Genomic DNA, 11,408 nt, shown 5'->3' on the forward strand with positions numbered 1-11,408 from the left:
TAAATACGTAACGGCGGTACATGTATTCCGTTACTCCCCAACACTGACTGTGGCTTTGCGGGCTAATGCTTGTTGTGCTTTTTAGGCAATCCAGCCAACAAAATGCTGGAATGAGATACAGACTGGGCACCTCTATCAACCTGGGCCATACCGAGTTTAAAGGTGCTACCACAGCCAGACTTGATCGGTTAAGAAGGAGAGTGAGATCAAAACAGCCACGAAAAGTCCCGCATATATGTGCCCAAGGGTTGTATTGAAGCAATCAAGTTATGAATAACTGTTGTCCAGTATGTTGTTTTGAAATATTTTTTTTTTCCAGTGTTAATTTGTTTTTCACCGAAGCAGCTAATAAAGCACAATGGAATACAATTTTGCCTCGTTCTTGTAAGATTCTATAATAAAATGAAACAATAATGGCAGTTGGTGGCGCTGTCACTTGGTGTTCGCTCTCTCTGCAGTAGAGTATCACTTCCTGTTCCTGCTCAAACACAGTGGTGTTTCTGAGTAGCTTATCTGCTTAGCATTTTAATTAAAAACTTTTAGATACATTCTTTTTTCATAGTATAATCTTCACGTGCTTCATCCGAAGCACACTTTCTGTGTACTCACTACCTAATTTATAGCCAAAGTATTCACTCACTGTCTCTGTACTGTTTCGCTAGCTTAGCTTAGCTTGTAGCCGACTCGTTAGCACCATGGCTACTTCTCCTGTCCCTCCTGCACTTTCCTGCTCATTGTGTCAGATGTTTAGTTACTCCTCGGCCTCCTTTAGCAGTAATGATACCTGTAACAAATGTAGCATATTTGCAGCTCCAGGATTACTGAATTGGAGACTCGGCTTCGCACCCTTCATTTACCCGTAGCTAGCCAGGCCCCTGTAGCTGGTGCAGCCAAAGATAGCGCAGGCCCCGCTAGCTGTTCCCCAGCAGACCCCAAGCAGCTGGGGAAAGAGGGCGGCTGGGTGACGGTGAGGAGGAAGCATAGTCTTAAACTGAAGCCCCAGGTACACCACCAACCTGTTCATGTGTCTAACCGTTTTTCCCCACTCGGCGACACACCCGCCGGGGGTCAAACTCTGGTAATTGGTGATTCTGTTCTCAGACATGTGAAGCTAGAGACACCGGCAACCATAGTCAATTGTCTTCCAGGGGCCAGAGCAGGCGACATTGAAGGAAATTTAAAACTGCTGGCTAAGGGTAAACGTAAATACAGTAAGATCATAATTCACGTCGGCAGTAATGACACCCGGTTACGCCAATCGGAGGTCACTAAAATCAATATTGAATCGGTGTGTAACTTTGCCAAAACAATGTCGGACTCTGTAGTTTTCTCTGGTCCCCTCCCCAATCAGACCAGGAGTGACATGTTTAGCCACATGTTCTCCTTAAATTGCTGGCTGTCTGAGTGGTGTCCCAGAAACGATGTGGGCTTCATAGATAATTGGCAAACCTTCTGGAGGAAGCCTGGTCTTTTTAGGAGAGACGGCATCCATCCCACTTTGGAAGGAGCAGCTCTCATTTCTAGAAATATGGACAAATTTATTAAACCCCCAAAATATGACTATCCAGAGTTGGGACCAGGAAGCAGAGTTGCAGTCTTACACGCCTCTCTGCAGCTTCTCTCCTCCTGCTACCCCCCAAAAACCCATCTCCACTGAGACTGTGTCAGCTCCCAAACAGACAAAAAACAAACTAAAAACCAGCAACAAACAACTTAAACATAAAAAAACCTCTGTCAGTGCGCCCCAGGCCAGCTGTGGCTACAATGTAGCTTGCCACCACCAGTGTGTGAATGTGTGGATGACTGAATGCAGTGTAAAGTGCTTTGGGGTCCTCCTATACAAATACAGGCCATTTACCATTTACCATTTTAACATCCATGTAGATGCTAAAAATGACAGCCTCAACATGGCATTTAATCTGTTATTAGACTCAAGTGGCTTCTGTCAAAATGTAAAAGAACCCACCCACCACTTTAATCACACTCTAGATCTTGTTTTAACATATGGCATAGAAACTGAACATTTAACAGTGTTTCCTGAAAACCCTCTGCTGTCTGATCATTTCCTGATAACATTTACATTTACAATAATTGATTACACAGCAGTGGAGAGTAGACTTTATCAAAGTAGATGTCTTTCTGAAAGTGCTGTAACTAAGTTTGAGAATATAATCCACCCACTGTTATCATCTTCAATGCCCTGTACCAACATAGAGCAGAGCAGCTATCTGAACGCTACTCCAACAGAGGTCGATCATCTTGTTAATAATTTTACCTCCTCACTACGTACGACTCTGGATACTGTAGCTACTGTGAAAACTAAGGTCTCAAATCAGAAGTACCTGACTCCGTGGTATAATTCTCAAACGCGTAGCCTAAAGCAGATAACTCGTAAGCTGGGGAGGAAATGGCGTGTCACAAATTTAGAGGATCATCATTTAGCCTGGAGAAATAGTTTGCTGCTTTATAAGAAAGCCCTCCGCAAAGCCAGAACATCTTACTATTCGTCACTGATTGAAGAAAATAAGAACAACCCCAGGTTTCTCTTCAGCACTGTAGCCAGGCTGACAAACAGTCAGAGCTCTATCGAGCTAACTAGTAATGACTTCATAAACTTCTTCACACATAAAATTTTAATCATTAGAGAAAAAATTACCAATAATCATCCCACAGAGACGCATGGAGATCAGGGGCAGTACCCCTGGACTGGCAGACCGGGGTGGTGGTCTCTATCTTTAAGAAGGGGGACCGGAGGGTGTGTTCCAACTACAGGGGGATCACACTCCTCAGCCTCCCTGGAAAGTCTATGCCAGGGTGTTGGAAAGGAGAGTTCGTCCAACCAGTCTACATGTGTTTTGTGGACTTGGAGAAGGCATTCAACCGTGTCCCTTGGGGTGTCCTGCACTCAAAAAAATGAATGAGGTGGATTGTTCAGTGTATATTAATTATTTATTTTCATTTTACTTAAAATATATGTTTTTGTTAAGTTAACATATGTTTTTCTAATCAAGTCTACGTAATTGTGTCTATTATTCACTGTACATAATACTAATGTGTTACTTGATGGCATAACATTTAAGTTAAGTCAATTAGGATCGATATACTTTGTATATCCACAAGGTGGCAGTAATGCAAAAACAGTTGTAATGAAACCGCGAAGAACAACAAGGTTTCACAGCTTGGGCCTGTTCATGCGCAAGACTTCAAATTTAACTTAAAAACGTTGTTTTGGCGCCAAGCTGCTGTTTCTTTGAGAGGTAAGACCACTTTTTTCTTTGACTATGTTGTGTAGTATCTACATGTCGAGCATGGTTATATTTTGCGTTTGTCTTATAAGACATGTTATATCGTTTGCGTGCGCTTGTTCTACATTAGTTTTACTGGGTCCTGGACATGCTTAACATGCTTATTTTGTGGACTGTGTAAGAAACATTTTTATTGTTTTTGGTTTTATTAAGGGATTAGCTACAGGGGTTCATGGGGTTATTTTTTCATTTGCTTTCTTGGGATTCCTTTACTGTAATCCGAGAGTCATAAATATTGAATAGGATAGCAAGGATAGCATAAAGTGACATTTAAAATCCAAAAAGTCGAGGGCGAAAGCCACTGTGACACCATTGTTATGCTCTATCAGTAATCTGTATTATGTAAAAATGGTCTGTAAATACAGCATGTTTCCTAGCGGAGTGATACAGATCAGCATAGTTATAAATTACAGTTTGTTAAATCGCACACTTACTTTTTTAAATAAAATTATTCACGACATATGAGTGGGCAGGCAATGGAAGTCGACAGACCTGGTGATAATTGCTTCTATAGAAAGTTAGCACATGGCAGTGTCAATCTCTTGCTTTTCTTCTGAGTAGTATTTTATTTAGTTGTAATTCAATCAATAATTTGCTTCTTGAAATTAAGTAATGAATTTCTTGTTTTATTTTATAAATCTCAGATCCTGCCTTTACCTGCTCCCTCCTATACTGATGTGGTGTATGTGGTACTGCTGAGCTTGTATGTGGTATGTGAACTGTTATACTTTTAAAAACAAAACTGTTTTATAAGTTAATTTTTCTTTAGTGACCCATTCAATGCCCCTGTTATTTCTTCTCCAGATCTGAACCATTGTAAAGGTTGCAGTTCAAGGGCCTGAGGTATTAAATTCTTTTCAGATCAGCTGTGATCAATATTTTTTGGAACTTGATATATAACAATAAAAGCTGTAATGGCTCCATTAGCATTTTGTGTAAATGTTTGTGTTAAAATTATAGCTTTAATGAGGTCTTTCTACATTAGTTTCAGTTATAAAGTATGTATATGTGTACATATAGTATGTATATTTACAGTACAGTATGTTGTGTTTGTTGACATGTTTTCAGGTGGAAGCAGAATTTGTGAGGATTACTACTGCTCCACTTGTTCCAAGGCTTTTTGCACAACTTGACCAATACACTGACCAGCTCATAAAAGTCTTCAAGAAAAAAGGAGGTGCTGCAGTGAAGAAAATTAGACAAACTTTGGCTCCAGCCGCAAAGGTGGGTTATTCTGTTGGTAGCAAAATATTATGGCTAATAAGATCACTTTCAAATTTAAACAGCTAGTGTATGGTAGCTGCACAGTGTACTTACATTTATATTAAGCAAGACAAAGTTTGGTACTCAAAACTTTGGAAAATTAAAATTACCTAAACATAAGTAAAATCTGATCCCTCGATTTCGGGTTAAACCATAAGTGAATGTTTTTATGTTAAAGATCAGTTTTTGAATACAAAAAAGATGATGTATTAGTTTGTCTATACCCCCATTATGGACATATATAATGTGGTGGAAACCCTACCCAACAGGTTAACTATTCATGTCCATGTGATGATTAGTTGGTCTTGTGTACATGTCTATCTGTGCAGTAAATATGTCATTCATTTTGCGTATAATGTGAGTTTGTGTCATCCTAAAGTATATCTGTTTTCTCCTGTATCTCTGTCACTCTCTACAGAAGGAAACTATTGAAAACGGGAGGGAGTGTGTCCTCAGGGTACTACCTTTTTACCTGAATGAAGACCCAAGCATCCTCTTCAAAGAATAATTGGTTGGTAATTTTAGTTTAGTTTTTTATCTGTATTAAACCAAATTTTGAATAACTAATGTTGTTGCATGTTGTAGTGTTGTTGTTGTTGTTGTTGTAATTTGCATGGAACCTGTTTAAATGTTTTGGGGAATCTTCTTGTATACCCAAACTATTTATATTTATTGTTGAATCTGTAGTCTAAAATAGTGGCGCACTGGGGTGCATGTTCCTAATATTGTGTTTACTTCATTAAAGGGTAGCTTTGGCTCTTTTTTTTTTCTTTTCCTTTTTTTAATTTAACTGGACGCCATTTTTCTTTGTTTTTGTGTCTAAGCTACAGCTACAACTGTTCAGAGGGAGCTGGAACAAATTACCCTTGCTATCTTCACCATTGAAAAAGCTGATGTCAGCACTCCTCCAGCCGATGTGGGTATAACCATCTAGGGTGTTCTGCATGACCTGGAAAACATGGCCTCTGCATGTGCACTCTTAATGGGTGGGATATATGCACTGAATCTCAGTTAACCTCGAGACTGAAAGCTTTCTTTGAAGTACTTCAGAAGCTCTTCCTTCATCTGTATGTCAGCAGACTCTTGACCAAGGTACAGATACTCAAGAATAAACTGAACGAATAAGCCAACCCTTAATTTGGATGATGAATGTTCTGTCAGATGGACAGAAGTTTTTCAGAGGCTGAATGGGAATAAAACGGTAATTTGTTGAAAATGACAGATAAAGGGAAAATTACATGTAAGAGAAATTTAGAAAAGTTTGTAAACTACTACAATTTGAGAGATTTTACTCTTGTGGGGGGAGGAGGGGCTAGTAAGAGACAATCAAAAGTGTTGAGATTTAAAGGATTTAATTGAGAGATGATACTGCACCAGAAATGTTGAAGGGTGGTGTATATATTAGCGTTCAAGGTATATTGTTATGAGGTGGAAATATGTTCATATTCTGTTTGTGTTACATTGTGTGCATTGTAAAGGTAATTGCAATACATACTAAGAATAAGGGTAGTTAGGAATGCAGGATGAATGTATATTTTGCGGACTTTTAAAGACGAACAATTGTTTCCATGTTAAAATGTTTACAACCCAAGTTTTTTGCCCTAACACTGGTAAAATAAACGTTGAGGGTGGCAAGTGTTAAATGGTTACTGTTGTGCTGTTGCAAAAAAACTGAACGCTGACAAGCTGTTTTATTGTTAGACCATAATGCTGGCATGCTTTATTTAAGTTTTATTTGGGATGGTGATATAATTTTCTTTGATTGCTAATATCAGTGGACTATTTATTATTAGGGCCCGAGCACTGAGAGTGCGAAGGCCCTATTGTATCTGCTCCATTTATTATTATTATTAGGGCCCGAGCACTGAGAGTGCGAAGGCCCTATTGTATCTGCTCTGTTTATTATTATTATTATTATTATTATTATTAGGGCCCGAGCACCGAGAGTGCGAAGGCCCTATTGTATCTGCTCTGTTTCTTATTATTATTATTATTATTATTATTATTATTATTTCGGCAAATGGATCGGCCTTTTGAGGGCCTAAACATGCTCGAAAACTCATGAAATTTTGCACACGCGTCAGGTGTGGTGAAAATTTACGTATTTTAATGTCCGTAGACATGTCCAGGGAAAATTGGCTCAGTAGCGCCACCTAGAAAAATGAGAAACGCGAGCCCCCGAGATGGGTATGACCTACATGTATAAAACTCGGAACACATATCTAACGTTTGGAGACGCACAAAAAAGTCTATTATGGCCATGTCCTAAACCCAACAGGAAGTCCGCCATTTGGAAGTGAAGGTGACATTTTGGCTCTAATTTTGCCATTTCCATGCCTCGAACTTTTGCGAACTCCTCATTGGAATTTCATCGTACAAGCTTCATATTTGGTCAGTGTCAACTACACACCTGGGCCATGTTAAATTGCGGAGCTTTTGAGTTTTCGGTATACAGTGAGGCCGTGGCGCCACGGCGAATTTCGATGACTCGCCATGAAAATCTTATTGCCTCTCGTTCTGTCATACATTGTCCGACCTTGACCAAAGTGGACACATATGATAAGGCTCCACCCCTGAACATATTTCAACTGCCATATTTGACATCAGGGACAGCGCCACCTAGTGGGAACAGGAAATGTCATGTTTTACACTTTGGGGTACAGTATTGTAATGGGTGACATCTGCAGCCTCAAATTTCTCCAGGAAAGCCTTAAGGAGTTGGTCTTGGGTTACAGAGAAAACTGTGAGTTTTCGCTGAAGGGTGTGACCCCAGCAGCATGGCGAACATTGAGGTCTCGCCATGAAGAAACAAATTAGTGTAACTCAATGAAATCCAATCTGATCAGTACCAGATTTTACAGGGATGATGTCAGACCCGCCCTGAACAGATTGATATGCCCATTGTCAGGAATACGTAGAGCGCCACCTAGTGGCACCAGGAAATGTCATGTCTTTCATTTTGTTGTACTGATTTTCACAGGTTCATCGTGGCCACCTCAAAAGCGGTGAATATCACCATCAGTCCCTTCTTGATGCTTCAGTGAGAAAATTGTGACTATAAACTGAACGGCGCACCCTGGTGGCAACGCAGTTCACCATGAAAGATGAAGTGGCTTTTGAGGGGCTTGAAAAGTTTAAAAAGTCTTGAAATTTGGCGCACAGCTCTAATGTGATGAGGGCTTTGTTTTTATATGTTCATTTTCCTTGAACAGCGCAAAATGGCTCCACAGCGCCCCCTACAAAATTTCAAAACAACAGCCCCTGCTCTGTGTTTTATGTATGAGTTTGAAACCTGGCAAGCTTATTGGAGATATCAAGATGTACAAAAAAGTCTCTTGGAGCAATATCCCAAATCCAACAGGAAGTTAGCCATTTTAAAATTAATGTGTAAATTTGTCGACATTTTCCCCTCTTTTCAGGCCTCATACTTTGACGAACTCCTCCAAGGGATTTCATTAGATTTACGCGATCTCCTGTGTGTGGAATCTAAAGACCTTTGTGATGTTAAATTGCGAAGCTTTTTACGTTCAGGGAAACGGGGTGGTCATGGCGGCACGTGGAGTTTCAATCACTCGCCAAAAAGCAGTAACCTGCTGTCGCTCAAAAACACAATGTCCAATCTCTCCCAAAGGTCGCAGGCGTGATGAGACTCGAGCTCGGAAATGTTTGTTATGCCATTTGTCAGTAATGGTTAGAGCGCCACCTAGTGGGACGACTATAATAATGGTTGAATGAGATGAAATTTTAGCTGGTGGTTAAATGCATGAATTCCATCAATGTGACATCAGATCGGAAGCGCTGGTTTTAGGTGTTGGGCTTGGCTCGACGCGCCGGGGGTGCGAGGGCCCTCATATCGCTGCTTGCAGCTTTAATTATTATTATTATTATTTTTTACCGAAATGAATTGCCTTTTTGAGGGCTTTAACATGCTCAAAAACTCATGAAATTTTGCACACATGCCAGGTCTGGTGAAAAATTTTGTATTTTAATGGTTTTACATATGAGCACTGGAAAATGGCTCTGTAGCGCCACCTATGCCTTGTTAAATGCAGCCCTACGAACACATCGTTTTAGCTACATGTATGAAATTTGGCACACATGTGTATCATGCCAAGACGAACAAAAAAGTCAGTGGGACCATTGACGCAAACCCAACAGGAAGTCCGCCATTTGGAAGTGAAGGTGACATTTTGGCTCTAATTTTGCCATTTCCATGCCTCGAACTTTTGCGAACTCCTCCTTGGGATTTGGTCGTATAAGCTTCATATTTGGTCAGTGTCAACTACACACCTGGGCCATGTTAAATTGCGGAGCTTTTGAGTTTTCACAATACGGTGAGGCCGTGGCGCCACGGCGAATTTCGATGACTCGCCATGAAAATCTTATTGCCTCTCGTTCTGTCATACATTGTCCGACCTTGACCAAAGTGGACACATATGATAAGGCTCCACCCCTGAACATATTTCAACTGCCATATTTGACATCAGGTACAGCGCCACCTAGTGGGAACAGGAAATGTCATGTTTTACACTTTGGTGTACAGTATTGTAATGGATGACATCTGCAGCCTCAAATTTCTCCAGGAAAGCCTTAAGGAGTTGGTCTTGGGTTACAGAGAAAACTGTGAGTTTTCGCTGAAGGGTGTGACCCCAGCAGCATGGCGAACATTGAGGTCTCGCCATGAAGAAACAAATTAGTGTAACTCAATGAAATCCAATGTGATCAGTACCAGATTTTACAGGGATGATGTCAGACCCGCCCTGAACAGATCGATATGCCCATTGTCAGGAATACGTAGAGCGCCACCTAGTGGCACCAGGAAATGTCATGTCTTTCATTTTGTTGTACTGATTTTCACAGGTTCATCGTGGCCACCTCAAAAGCGGTGAATATCACCATCAGTCCCTCTTGATGCTTCAGTGAGAAAATTGTGACTATAAACTGAACGGCGCACCCTGGTGGCAACGCAGTTCACCATGAAAGATGAAGTGGCTTTTGAGGGGCTTGAAAAGTTTAAAAAGTCTTGAAATTTGGCGCACACCTCCAATGTCATGAGGGAATTCTTTTTATATGTTTTTATCTTTTATTACTTGTATCCTTTAGAGCTCAGATTTAAGGTTTATCATTTATCACTTATATTCTTTTAAGTAAGTTTAAGTTTCATTTAGGTTCATTTTAAGTGTTTCCTTCATAGTTTGAGTAGAATCATTTGAGTGTGACAGTTAGCCTAGAAGTCACACATAGTTCAGCTGTGGATGAGCGCAGGCCTTATGTCTGGGTATGACAGAGGTGTGAGGTGAAGCTGGGGTGCAGACCAGGTCATGACACATACTTAGCATATACTGCAGACACACATACACACCATAACAGATCTATTTTGGTAGGGCAGAAGTGGAGATGTATTTTTGCTGCAATTGTAGAATTGTGCCGAAGTACTTAGAGGAAGTGCAACTGATGTCGAGATAAGAGACGTAATATTCTTTAAACTATGCTAAAGTTCACGGAACATCTTGTGGTTTAAGTGATGTAAGCTGTACTTTGTCTATTTTTGCAAAAGAGGGGGGCTTTGTCATTGTACCCATATAAAACCTTTGTTTAATCATCGTGGGTTCAGTTCGATTGCTGACTTTGCCCAGCTTCGGACTCCACGCGTGTAATCAATAAATCTTTGCTTTGACCACATCTTCCGGACCAGAGTTGTTATTTGCTTGTGAGCCCTCCGTACTCCTTTTCTCCAACTTTTGAACCCCAACATTTGGGGGCTCGTTCCGGTGGTTGGAGAAAGGCCAAGACCAGGGAGGCGCTGGACAGGGTCCGAGGTGGTCAGGCGGACAGACGGAAATCAGTGGTGGAAGTGAGGGGACGTTCGCCGGCGAATTAAAAAAAAGGTAAGACACTACCTTTTGAAGTGAATTTCCAAAAAGTGTCAGATTGAACACGACAAAATTAGAAAGTCTACTCACTGAAAGTTACTGATGAATGTCTGTTTTGATTTAATTCTGATTGTAATCTCATGAGCATAGTGGTTGAAATAAGGATAATGAAAACTAATAAAGTACAGTACTGAGAGAATTTTAGTGTGGTAGGGAATTTGATTATTGTGTGGGGTGAAGCCCCGTTGGTCATTTGATCTACGTGTGATGGTCAGTTCGTGGGTTCAAGTCCCTTATGTCCACAACGGGAGATCTGCCTCAATCTTAATCCTGCTTCGGATGTAGATTGTTGTTTTAAATTATTATAAATTTTTCTAGAACGACAGCGGCGTCTGTTAAGAAGCGCATTTTCTCGGAGGTAACGCTCCCTCCTGGATAAAGACGTTTATCCTTGACCTACCCGGAAGAGTAGGGATAGTACGGCACGACGAGCCGGGGAAAACTGGGGAATTTCCAAAATTGCTAGGAGTTAGAGTCTCCTATTTTTGCGCTTATTTGGCTACCTGTAAATTAAGTTAGGATTAGATATTTGGACAGGCCAGTTAGAGTCTGGTCTGGTGAATTGACTGCAAAAAACCTGAGGTTTGCCCGTTCGAGTCGGTTATGGTAAATTTTTCGAAATCGGTAGGAGCTAAGAGGCCTAAAAAATCTGTGCAGTTGTAAAATAAGGACGTCTCTGTAAGATAATAATATAATGGTAAGAAATCCTCGGCTGAAGGGAGTCTCTGTATCAGCCTGCTGACTTCTATTTTTAGATGGTGTGTGTTTATGTAAATGAGGAGCAGTGACGCTCATAGTGACTATCGCTTTCGGTTTCGAGTAAATTGAATGTGTAACTATTGTTTGAAAAATTTGTTAAAATATCTGTAACTAAGAGGTTGGTTTTGTATATTACGAGAGGATAAAT

At 40.6% G+C, this 11,408-nt stretch overlaps 1 long non-coding RNA gene across 3 annotated transcripts; it reads left to right on the plus strand.

The window, feature by feature from the left end:
* Positions 1 to 2,913: 2,913 nt before the first annotated feature.
* Positions 2,914 to 6,349, plus strand: LOC109204451 (uncharacterized). 3 transcript variants are annotated; one of them, XR_002063926.2, is made up of 6 exons: positions 2,914 to 3,257; positions 3,950 to 4,015; positions 4,110 to 4,148; positions 4,374 to 4,529; positions 4,987 to 5,083; positions 5,393 to 6,349. It is a non-coding gene; the product is annotated as an uncharacterized LOC109204451 (long non-coding RNA). The 3 variants fall into 3 exon arrangements; XR_003222410.1 differs by having other exon boundaries at positions 4,987 to 5,079; positions 5,399 to 6,349; XR_002063925.2 differs by having other exon boundaries at positions 2,915 to 3,257; positions 4,987 to 5,079.
* The last annotated feature ends 5,059 nt before the right edge of the window (positions 6,350 to 11,408 follow it).

Source organism: Oreochromis niloticus, linkage group LG12 (assembly GCF_001858045.2).
Source record: "Oreochromis niloticus isolate F11D_XX linkage group LG12, O_niloticus_UMD_NMBU, whole genome shotgun sequence".
In the NCBI taxonomy this organism is placed as follows: Eukaryota; Metazoa; Chordata; class Actinopteri; order Cichliformes; family Cichlidae; genus Oreochromis; species Oreochromis niloticus.